This window comes from Nyctibius grandis, chromosome 2, assembly GCF_013368605.1.
Source record: "Nyctibius grandis isolate bNycGra1 chromosome 2, bNycGra1.pri, whole genome shotgun sequence".
In the NCBI taxonomy this organism is placed as follows: domain Eukaryota; kingdom Metazoa; phylum Chordata; class Aves; order Nyctibiiformes; family Nyctibiidae; genus Nyctibius; species Nyctibius grandis.
This window is the reverse complement of record NC_090659.1, coordinates 8,519,615-8,532,098: the sequence shown is the minus strand read 5'-3', so window position 1 is coordinate 8,532,098 and position 12,484 is coordinate 8,519,615.

The following is a 12,484-nucleotide window of genomic DNA, read 5'->3' as shown; positions in this document are numbered from 1 at the left end:
TTCCTTGACTATTTTTTATTTAACATTTTGCTCAGAAACTTAATATTGCTGAGAAAAGTGCCAATACTTCTTATTTACATAAATTGCTTGAGAATAGTTGCCATGTCTTCCCTCTGCACCTCATTATGCACTACATGCACTCCAAAGAAGAGAAAGAATCAGCTAATAACAAGGCATGCGATAGTCCAACGAACCAAATATATACAGCTTTTTGTTGTTATTTCAAACTTCCAGATAAATCATGCCATGAGATTCAGCAGTATATACCTGATGCATCTCAGAAAAGACACTCTGAATTCACACCAGTGTAAATAAAAACAGATTTTGAATACTAAGAGACAGCCATCAAAGCAATGACCAAGAAAATGTGAGCACACATAGCAGTCTGTTTTTCAGACTTTATTCATACTTCATCATAAAACCTAGTTACTATTATGGAGGGGTGAGCTGCTAAAAGAATATTAAAATAACTGGCTTGAGAGGCAGCCATAGAGTTAGTACAAGCGGTATTGCTCCTCTTCTCCATGGAAATGGGACCTTCTTGTCTGGACCTGAGACAGCAATGGGAGGAAGATCTTGCCTCACAGCAAGCAGTGGTAGTGCAGCTCCCAGCAGAAAGGATGGAGCAGTCTGCAACAGTTAGCTGTAACTAGAATGAACCACTTTCATTCCAACCTGCCACTGTATATGACAGTATTAAATTAACTATAGTGCAACACAAATGGAAAAAAACAGTCATAACGTACTTATTGTAAAGCAGTTTTTCATTCTGTATAAAACCGGCAAATTTACTTCCTCTAGCTTTTCTGATAACTTGCCTACCACTTCAGTGTCCAAAAACCTGTAGTTTGTTAGCCTAAAGGGCACTGAGTATGGCAGGAAACAGAATTGCTAGCTGTACTTCTCTGCCTTGGAGACCTATTCTAGTTAGACAAAGTCTCCTTTCCTGCTCTGACTAGCTGGATTCTTGTCAAAGAAGAAAATCATTCCACAGAATTCCTTTTTGTTGCCCTCTGAAACCCTTAATATTTTTTCTTTGTCAAAAGTATCAGGCAAAGATGTTGGCGACTGTTCTGCTACTCCTGAGACTGAAGTTGTTAAAGGATTCTATATCCTCAGAACAAATCCTCAGTGAAACCAGTTCATTATATTTGATTGTTGGAATACACTTAGGTCATCCAAAATTTTTTAAACACATCCTATTTCCTTGCAATAAAAAATAGCAGAGAGGTAGAATTTAATGAGTTTTTCCTGGGTGGGCCATTTGTTAAAAGACATCCAATAAAGAAAAGAAAAATAAAATAATCTTTCAGCTGCTCAACGTTATGTGATCCAAATAAAGGGGAAATGTACAAAGAAAACCTTTTTTTTTTCATGTTAGAAGAGAAAAAATAATTATTGTTTCTTCTTTATGTCAGGGTTTTTCAAATTCTTTACCTTTTCTCTCCCCTCACACAAAGTAAGGGTAGGTCAAAAGAGATTGTAACCCAAAACATTTGGGATACAAAAAAAACCCAGTAAATCATTATGAGATTTTTCAAATGTTCAAGGAAATATTTACATGCAATTAAAAAAACCACAAACAACAAAACACAAAAACCCCAAACCCACACAGTTTCTTTCCTTGCCTCCCATTCCCCTCTCATTCCCCACAAACAGAAGGTCACTTTTTTTTTTTTCCTGCTCCTGTGTTCTTGTAAACATTAAAAAAAACCCATGGGGTTAATAAAGCTCATATGTGTGATATATAACACTACAACATGTTTCTGTTACATATACATGGACTTTTTGTACAGTCATAGTGCTTCAATATTTCTTTGCAGTTCTTTCAGAGGCTTTAAATAGGTTGAATCCTTATAATTCACTCATCTAAGAAACTCTCCAGAAGCTTTCAGTTGAACTCTCACTGAACTAAAGCTGCAGAGAAAGAGCAAGTAGTGTTTTGTTAAAGAACCTGAAAATTACTCTTTACCTGACCTTTTAGATACAATCCATAGGATTTTGTTTTGTAGGGCAACAACTGGCAAATGCACATTTAAAATTAAATTCGTGTGCATGTATGTTTGTGCATGAGCACACATACTGGATGCTTAAAATTACTAAGTGTTCATTACCTACCACCATTGCTCTTGAAGATTTTCATTCTTGAGCAAAAGAGGGGAAATCAATATTTCCTGATGATACATACAAGTGTTTAGAACTGTAATAGTTACTAAGAAATCTGGAATAATTAACCCACATCTTAAAAGCAAGGAATTATATCCCTTTCCTCAGCCCCCCCAGTCTGTACACATTAATACACCGTTCTTGCTGAGTTTAAGCCACTCATATCAAAAGAATAACTCACGGAAGTCATCAATATCACTTATGCAGAGAAACATATCGTAAAAAAAAGTGACAGGTTTCCTGTGTTCTTTCACAAAGAAAAATCTGAACAAACTTCAAAAGGAAAGAGGAAGGAGCTCGCCCTCAATTCTAGCAGGCACACAGTTTGAAGGATTATAGAATCTTGTAAGATGTTCTCATTGTAGTACTGTTCTCTACAGAAAGACCTCTGAACCACATAGCTTTACAGAATATGCTAAGGCTTACAGAGAAGATACCTTCAAGAACAGATATATTTGCTTCAATAATATACTGTACTTAAAGTCATTCCTATGGCCACCCAAGAACTACTGTACCATGATGACCTCAAGATACTTGCTTAAGGCATTGCAATTCTCCTAAAGTACTTATATAGTCAAGACCTATTCCTTCTTTTTCTACTTTTTTCCACTTTCACCTTTGACTCTCTAGTACAATGGCTTCTTAATGAGGCAAAAAAAAAAAAAAAAAAAAAACAACAACATTTTTTACCCTAATGCACCTCTTCTTGCTAACAGACCTGCTAAAGCCTACAACTTATCTGGCTGTGTACAAAAGTCAATGTTATGTGCCATTGATTTCATTTTAGAAAGTATGGTCTATTGCCATCTTTTCTGACTGTGTGTAAACAATCTATGGAATAAAAATACTTTCTTCTTGGAACAGATAAGTTTTCATGTTCATCTTACTTTTTTTTGATCGAAAACCTGTTATTTTTATCCTATACAGAATCTTAACCTGAAAGAGGAGATTATTTCAAAAGTTTATAATTCATTCAGAACCACATAAAGCTGGAAGGGATTTTTTTCTAAATGTTAACTGCTTATCTAATGTTTCAGAAAACAGCTTTTTGCAGTAAGATTTTCAACAATGTTAAAGACCCCTCAAAATGCACTGCTTAGAAGAATAGTCAGGAACACAGATATTTCAGAAGTTAAAGTCATCAGTATTGCAGTAGTCTCTAAATGACCTCAAAGTGGAAGTGTTGATAAAAAAAAAAATTATGGATTTCTAATGATCACCTTCTGGTACTGTATTAAGTGAGTACCACCCTCAAAACCCAACCTAACACTTATATACAGCATTTATGCAAACAAATTTTGGTCCTGTTGCAAAAGAGGAGGAAGGACCTAGACACATAGCGTGAGCAGGCGTTAGGTAGCAAAATTTGACCTCTACTCACTACTCTACTCAGTAGACTGCAGATACTACTTTTAAAAAGAAAATGAATATTAACTTCTTGGGTTTTTTGGTATATCTCCTATTTAAGCAATATCCTCACTTGATGTGTACAAAGAAAATTGAGATGAGTCTTTTCCTTATTTATTTAGCTAATAAGGTTTGGTAAATATTGCAATAATTTTACTTTTTTCTTAATATCAAGTGATTTTTAATAACTATCAAAATTTCTCTCTTTTCAAATAGCTTACCATAGATTGTGAGGTTCATAAGACAGGTAAGACATACCCATAAATCTTGATTGATAGAATGTGCTAATAGATATTCCACATGTCTCCATCAGACATCAGTCAGTGACAAAAGCAGGACAAGCAACTGTAGGCTTTGGCCAAGAGCAGAGTACCTATGTTTCACTCTAGACAAGTCTGGTACGATAGCGGAGTCTGTAGAAGGTCCTAGAAATTGGACTTTTCTTAAAAGCCTACGCCATCAGTTTGCATCTGAGAAAACAAGTGTAGTTCATGGACCTCGATTTGAGATTCACATGATCTTGATAAGGAATAAAACCTTTTGGTTTGATAAGAAAACACCAGTTTATCGAAATGAACTGTTCAGAAGAAAAAAAAGTCACCCTGACAAGTCTCTCAATTCACAACCATATACAAGACATTTTGTAAATGCCAAGCTTATTCTACCTAGTAATTATTTTTTCTTTTTGTATGACCTTAAGACTTTAACTGCTCCATAGCTTAAATTAAATATGCCTGCTCTAATTATTTCAAGTGATTTATTTAGGAAGAACAAACACATTTTGCTTTACAAATATTTACTAATATTTGACTGAAAGAAAAATGTTGAAGTTAAACTTCCACAGAAATAGTTAAAAAAAAACTCCATTGGCTCATACTGCATTGTCCCCTTTACAATAGAGTACTATAATGCAGTTCCCATCATATTACTCATTGAGACCACACTTCACTTATTACAGTAAGTGGCTGATTATCTCATGCTAACAGTACATTGCACTCACTGTTCTTAAACTGGCACCGGCGATTCACTTTTGGTTAGGAACCAAGGGAGTCCTCCAAATTGTCTAATATATGTTCATACACACAGAAATTACATCTGCCCTCAGTCTGAGTGTCTCAGTAAACTCTGGAGCCTGCTCAGTTTAAATGAGGAGAAAACTGCTAAATTATTGTTAAGAATGATGTGCAGATGCTGAATTTGGAAATCAGTTCCTTTCTGTCCAGGGCCTGCAAAGCCCAGCTGTGCTACGTTAGGCACAGCTAACTACTCCTCTGCTCTCAGAAGGGAAAAACAGTGTTCACCAAGGGGGGGGTGCAGAAATGGAGGTAGTGCTAATTACTTTATAGTGTAAAGGTGTCTCCTGGTTATCGTCTCTGATGTGCTATATCTTCATTTAAAGTGGGATAAAACATCCAGTGTGGCATTGTTGGAGAGATCAGAAGGACAAACAACATTAGATGGATATTTTTCATAACATCTTTGAAAAAAAAACAAAACACAACAAACTGTGCTGTATAACACTTGTTACAGCTTGACTATCCTCTGCTAAATTTCTAGTACATGTAGAGAGAAACTATAGATAAAATATGGTCGATCACAAAGCTTGAGTGATATATATACCTATTCCTGCACTGGATGCTTGCAAAACAATTTGTGTGTTGTTGAAGAAAAAAAAAAAAAAAAAGAAAAATGGTGCAGGCCACTGACAGTTAGGAATACATCTAGGTTGTTCAATATGTTTTTAATATAAACAACATCCAGAAAGTTCTTGTCATATTAATTTTGTATCTTATCGTAGGAATTGTCATGCTTTGCCAGAAATTGCGATGTTTCACTATAAAGTTTTTGCTAAATATCTGTTGCATTTTAAGAAAAAAATCTTAGGACTAGAAGTGTTTTTAAAAGTTGAGAATTCATGGGGAGAGCAAAAAAATTGCTTCAATTTTAGCGATACAGAGTATTCTGAATTCTTTAAAGTTGCTTATGCTAAGATTAATTATGCAAAAGATACTTTAGAAAAAATAGAATTACCTCTTTATAATAAGGGGAATGAATTAAAGAAATAAAGCCTCTAAGTTCCTACTCCAATATTGCTGCTCCTCTAGGACTATAATTCCTGGATAAATGCCACATCTGCCTTGTGTGGTTTAATTTACTGATTATTTTACCTTTTTCTCAGGAAAACATAGTATTTATTCATATAATATGACATGTCACAGTATTACAATGATTATCCAGTTGCTTTATGTATGGTCATAATACCATCTGGCATACAGCTAGCCTTCTTTTTGCATGTGTACCATCTGGAACATCTATCTATATTCTAATTATTGTACAGATGAGATTTTTGTTTTTACAGAAACACCATATTGGCTGTATCCTTCATTGATTGCTTAATTTAAAAATATACAATTTTAAATAATGTAAAACAGAAACAAAACCTTGGCATATTAAATTAGTTTTAGCTGTCACATTTTCCTATGCATTTCTTCTAAGAAATTAAACAAAAAAGAAATCTAAATATATTTACAACTACTTTGCTATTCATTTTAGTAGAAACAGGATCTGGTTATTTAGGTGAGATGAGATAACACTCTTAGTTTAAAGTAGTTTGGAAGCTATATAGACACCAAAGTTTCACATATTGAACTGAATTCAGTTCTACAGCATTCTGTATAAGTTAGAATATCTAAATCCTTCTTACAAAGCTGCATTGTGTGACCACAAAATAGTATGATGCATTCAGTTGTCACTGCCAAGTGTACATACCTATTTGTGGACCAGTTCAGAGACTAAGAAAAAGTTGGTAAGTATCATTATAGCCTCAATTCTGCAAGTTCAAATGTTCCTAAGATCTTCCTCAGTTATTTGAGTACATTTGCCTTACCTAGACCATCAGCTCTTACATTATGGATTCATAGCAAAAATATCATTAGACTAAGACCCCTTAATAAGTACATTATGTCTCAAAGAGTTTGTGCAGGAGGGAGATTTGGTAATAGCCTGCAAGCAGGGGCAGACAGTGACTCATTAGGTTTCCTACCACTTCACTGAAGGACTGTACAGAGCTGAAGCTAGAGAGAAGTCGATGACACCATCCAACCCAAAGAAGCCAGTAGGTCACTTCTTCCCAGGGTTAGCCTGGACTAATCCATACATGACATTGCTGGCCCATATCAACAAGTAAGCAGAGTCTGCACTATCGCCCAGGAATGCTCCACAGCATGTCTTTCAAACCTAATATCCAACTACAGCTTTATTGAATCTTGACACCATTTCAATCAGGGACTAGTGTTTTGCATCAGAGGTGGGAGAGAAAGAGAGAGATGGTCTGAGGTTCTTTCTGGATCTCAAAAAGAAAGGCCTGACAAATGGCCTGACAAAATACCTGGTTTAATAAGGTAGAATAAAAAGAGGAATATAGATAGCGAGTACATCTTATGTCCCTTTATATGCTGGGAACCTCGCTTTTGTGCAGTATTATGCAAACCCTGTGTGGATTTTCCTAGAGCATGCTGCACAGATTCTGACTGCAGAGAGCTACCCTCCTCCCATGCCGTGGTGCCTTTTATTTTGTGTACAAGCAAAACCATAGATCTTCTCCTGGCAAGCTGGAATGTCCTATCTCATAACATCCACCAGTGTGCAGCACAGACCAGCATGGGCACTCCAGAAGATTCACTTACAGTGGTTAGTCATGCTAATATAACAGATTCTCAAGCCCTGAATACAAGACCCAAAACAGCAGACAGGGTCTATTCAAGGTCACTAACTCCTCAAATACAATGTCTTCTGCAAGGTTTCCAACACAGCTAGGTTGCACACCGTTGTTCCATGCTTCAGATTTTCCTTCCAAGAATCACCCATATGTTAGGGTAGAGCAGCAACTACCATTTATTTCATTCATTTCCCAAATGGGGACGCCTGGTACATCAGGACTGTGAGATGCACTGCACCTCATCTCTTTTCTGTAGCTGGGATGTAACTCTGTGTATAGGATGAAACCAGGGTTGCTGGGTGCAGCAAGAAGGCCCTGGCTTGGTGTGAAACTCAACTGTTCAGTTTCAAACATTACTACCACAACGTACCTGAAGCACATTATTTTTAAAGGAAGGTATCTATTCTCCCCTGTATTTCTTCTAAATGATTACATAAAAAAAGAAAATTAGTACATTTAAAGCATTTTGAGTTATGAAATACAAGCGTGTCAGTACAAACACATTGAAATTCCCAGTGCTTAGCATAGAGAGATGAAAGACTTAGAAGATATGTAGAAAATTCCATGCGAAAAAAACATGTAAAAACAGTCGGTTTGCACAGAATGCCTATTTTCATTCATATTTTATTGTAGTGGAAGATTACTTTGATGATATAGATAAATGAAATGCTCTAGAAAATTATCTGGGAACCAAAAGGTGTTTTTTGTTTCAAAAAGTTACACCATCAGAACAATTTCAAATATTCCACAAAACACTGATCTCAGAATAAGAAATAGTCCAACATTAGATCAAGCATCTGGTCCAAAACAGATCGGCTTCAAATTAGGACAATAAATTTCAGGTGCAGACTGGCAAATCTATCTCAGACTGGAGCTTGCTTTCTTTTTTTTTTTAAAAAATTGCTTTAAAATAAAATTATCAGTCTCCAGATCTGAATGTTCGTCATTCTTTCTGTGCTGGAAGAATGAAAACTAGGCTGTATTAAATTATAAACCTTTCATTCTAGTCTCAGCTCTACCTTAAGTAAGTTTAGGAAGCTTCATTTGTGATAATTAATAACTTTCCCTTTAGGTTGGAAAGTGGGGGTCGTGATTAATAACTGATATGAAAAGCACAGAAGTGTTAACATCACTCAATAATAGGTCTATGGTATACAATCCATGATTTCCACGTTCTACATGTAGTTTACTTCCCTGAAGCTTTGATGTATTTTGTAGGACACAGGCTTTCTAGCTGCAATTAGGGCAAATGCAAAAAGTAGATGACTGCCTTTTGCATTCATGTTTTTTCAGATGCCTAAATTAGTGTCCTCTCAGAAATATCCTTGAAAGGTTCAGTTTACAGATGACCTGTGTCTGCCCTGTAACAGTTCCTTTGTAAGAATAGGGAGTCAAGCCTGCGTTTGGCCATGTGAAACATATTTTCAAAGTACATGTAAATACATTATAAAGGGTTTCACTACTATTCTCTATACAGTGTATTACTATATGCCACCTATTACACAGCAGTAGCAGAGGCTTCTCTTCTACTAGCTCAGGGTAATTAACAAAAAAGAGGAGAGAGCAAGAGACACTTCTCAAAGAAAAGAACAATTTAAACCACATTTACAATCACTTTCATGATAATCAACTTTTTTATCTAAAAGGTAACTTGCAGTTTGAGATAATCTGTGACCTTTAAGGAGATAATCATGAGTATGTGTTTAAAATATATATCAGATTGAATAGGATCTCTAATTTATTTATTCTGGTTTTTAACTTTGTACAAGATTTTCCTTTGCGTTTGCAACTTACGTTTTGCTCCTTTTACTTTAAAATTTGGATAGTAGTTAGACCTTAGATAAAACCATAAGAATATAATGCATTAGGCAAAACCATGTAAAACTCTCTTAAACTCAAATGCTGAAATACACTATCAAATATGCTAGGGGCTATTGCTTCCCCTAGTGTAATCTTGATTGCTTTTAAATTGTTCTCTTCTGGCAAGAAATCAATAAAATACAGAATTCCTTTAATTAGTTGGAATTTCAAACTAAGCGTCTTGTCCTTTTAGATTTAAAATCGTTACGAAGGTAGGAAAAAGCCTACAGAAATTAATTCAGTAGAGAAATTATATACAAATTGCAAGATGTTATTTAATTCTCAGTTAATTAGGTACAATATTCTCTAAATGTTTTCCTAGACTGAATTGTGCAAAATGATTCTAAAAATCCACAGCTTGCATACTTCTTGAGTAAGAGTCCAGCTCTTGATTCTATATAGAGATAAGCTAAGCAGGCAAAACTAAACTCTATCACTGAACTTAAAATAACTATAAAAGAATTTAAGGACTAATGTATAACTTTTAAAGAAGTCTCTGACAGATGACTGTCATTTTTGGGTTTTTTTCCAAGTAAAGAGGACTTCTTGCATATAGCCTTAGCTTATAACTCTTTTATGACTTAGGATTTAATTGAGCTAGTAACTCCTTAAATTCTAAATTATTTCCTCCCTACACCTTTTTAATACTCAGCCTCTGCTTCCTCAATAATATATCCCTGTCATTCATAGTACTGAAAATAACATTTAAATGGTTATTTATAGCCAGCATTCATCTATTTATGGAGAGATTAAGTGATGCTTGAATAAGATGGAAGCATCTAAGTAATCAGGACTTCTTCAAGAAGTTGAAGTGATAGTAAAAGCAATCTCTAAGTCATTAGTGATTATTTCCCATGACTTGGAGCGTAGATGATGTATCACAAGCCAGTAAAAGACAAAACTTCCTCTTTAACTTTTGAGAGAAAAAAAGAGTACAAGACAATTATAGACCTACCCAGAAAGATACTGGAACAAACTAAACAATCCATTTACAAAGCCTTGAAAGAGTAACAAAGTGACTAGAAACAAACCACATTAAGCCAATTACATTTCCTTCTTGGCAGGCTAAGCGGGTAAAGAGGAAGAAGTCATAAACTGTTCTACCTGACATTCTCAAAAAAATTAGGAAAACTCAGCAAAGATTAAATTATTATATGTTGTGTGCACAGCTCAAAAAAAAAAACCCAAAAAAACAAAACCAGAAAAGGCTCAAAAAATTAATCAAAACATAGTGCACAGGTGATCCTTTGGTAAGCCTTCTCAGTTTGTCATAAACTAGTTCTGGAGAGATCTACTCTGTGTTCAGTCCTTGTCAATAGTATATAATAAGACTTAGCTCCAAGTAGAGAGCAAATGTTTCAGATGTATAGATTATGCCATTTGTGTGGCAAGAAATTTTGAAAACAAGTGAGCAAATCTCATTCTGTGACCTATAAAGTGTTCATCCTGTGTAAGACGCATGAACTAGCTATTCTCTCCTTATTTCCCATGACACTTCAGCTTGTCTGTCTTTTGTGCATCATACTTTAAAAATGTAGACAAACAGGAGGGAGCATAGAGAAAGGCAACAGAAACAAGAGATTTAAAAGATGATACATTAGAAAAGCTTAAAAAATAGATGTTTTTATTCTTGAATACCATTGTATTACTGTCCTTGAGGACTGCAGGGAGGGAAGAGGTGATTAATGATAGCACTGTTCTAGTCAGTAAAATGTTTTTATAGAGAGTGTGAATAGTTTTTCCTCCCGATTCAGGGAGGTTTGGTCAAGGAGTAATGAGCTTTGCTTCCAAGAGAATATAAATTGCTAAAATAACAGTCTTTCACACACATGAGCATAATAACTAGTTACCTATAATGGCTGAGGAATCCCTGTCAACAAACAATTCTTCAAAGTGGTTGGACTTATGTTTGAGGCAATGACAAAATCTGGGAGAGGTAAACATCAAATAAGTGACATTACTAATAAGAACCGATGTTTTTTTTTTTCACTCCCTCTTAGGAAAATGAAATTGAACTAGAAAGGTGTATTTGAAGCTGATTTTACTGCTGGAAGGAAATAATTAGCAACATCTGAATCTCATCAGGACCACATATAACTAAGAAAAGAAACCTATTAAATGTAATGTAATTATAGAAAGTGGGAAATACTGATATCTTCCCAAGATATTTTATCACTTCATGGAAAGGGATAAAAATATACATGTAATTGCACACATACTTTCTTGAGAAATTCCTCTCTGTCATCACAAGAAGGATATAAATACTTTAGCTAAAAAAAAGCTAAGTGAATCAAGAAGGCTAAGAACTGTAACAATGGGGGGAAGCTTATCATCTTAAATACTTCCCATCTTGAGTTAGTCATTTTACAGAAATTGTTTCAGCAAATGAAGCAAAGGTAGCACTCAAGAGTCCAAGACCTGCCTATCACATTCATTGTCCATGAAGCATATAAACTAGAAGTAAATCACAAATACACCTTTGTGACACTTTTTCTGAACCAATGTAAAAATCAGACTTATACCAATACCTTAACATTTTATTCTTGAAGATGTAGTCTCCAGAATGAAAAAAAAAAACAACAAAAAAGCCAAAAAAAGAAACAAAACTAAAGGCTTGGCCACTAAATGTCTAAAAAAAGAAAGAAAAAAGTGATGCAAGTCCAGAGTAGATAATTGATACCACGTGCAAATTTTGTCCTTAACTACATTTTGCTTCTGCTTAAATGTCTTCCGCTGTTCCAGTGAAATAAAGCCATGTTTTCCTCTGTTAGTTCTGAATCAGCTAAAAAAACCCACATAGATCCAATTGTAAGAGAAGAAACATTCAAACAGGAAATATGACACCTGCAAAAAGACATAAACACAAAATAATGAACTTAATTCCCTATTAATGGAAATGTTCAAAAGAAGACCAAATTTCTGCTTAAGAGACACAGGAAGCATTCAATCACAACAGTGACTAATCTCAAAACAAAAGTTACTGGAAACACATCACGGATAGAGGTCAAATCAATTCTTCCCACACCAGCATCTGGTGCTACTTGAGATACCATCAGTTATCCCATCTTGCCTCCAGCTACTGCTATGAGAGGGCACAGATCGTCTGTAGGTCTGATGCCGTATCTGAGACAACTGCATGGGTCAAGGGGTAACTAGAACATCTCTGTCAGGGAGCAGTAAGAGCAGGGCTGCTCCACAAAAGAAGAAGCCAGGAGCCAAGGCTGACCCCAGCACAAGTGGTGCCCCCCTAACAGGGCACAGTACCTGAGCAAGGCAGGCAGAGCCATGTGCTGACAGTAACAGGTCCCACACAACAGTAAGCACCAGTCAAAT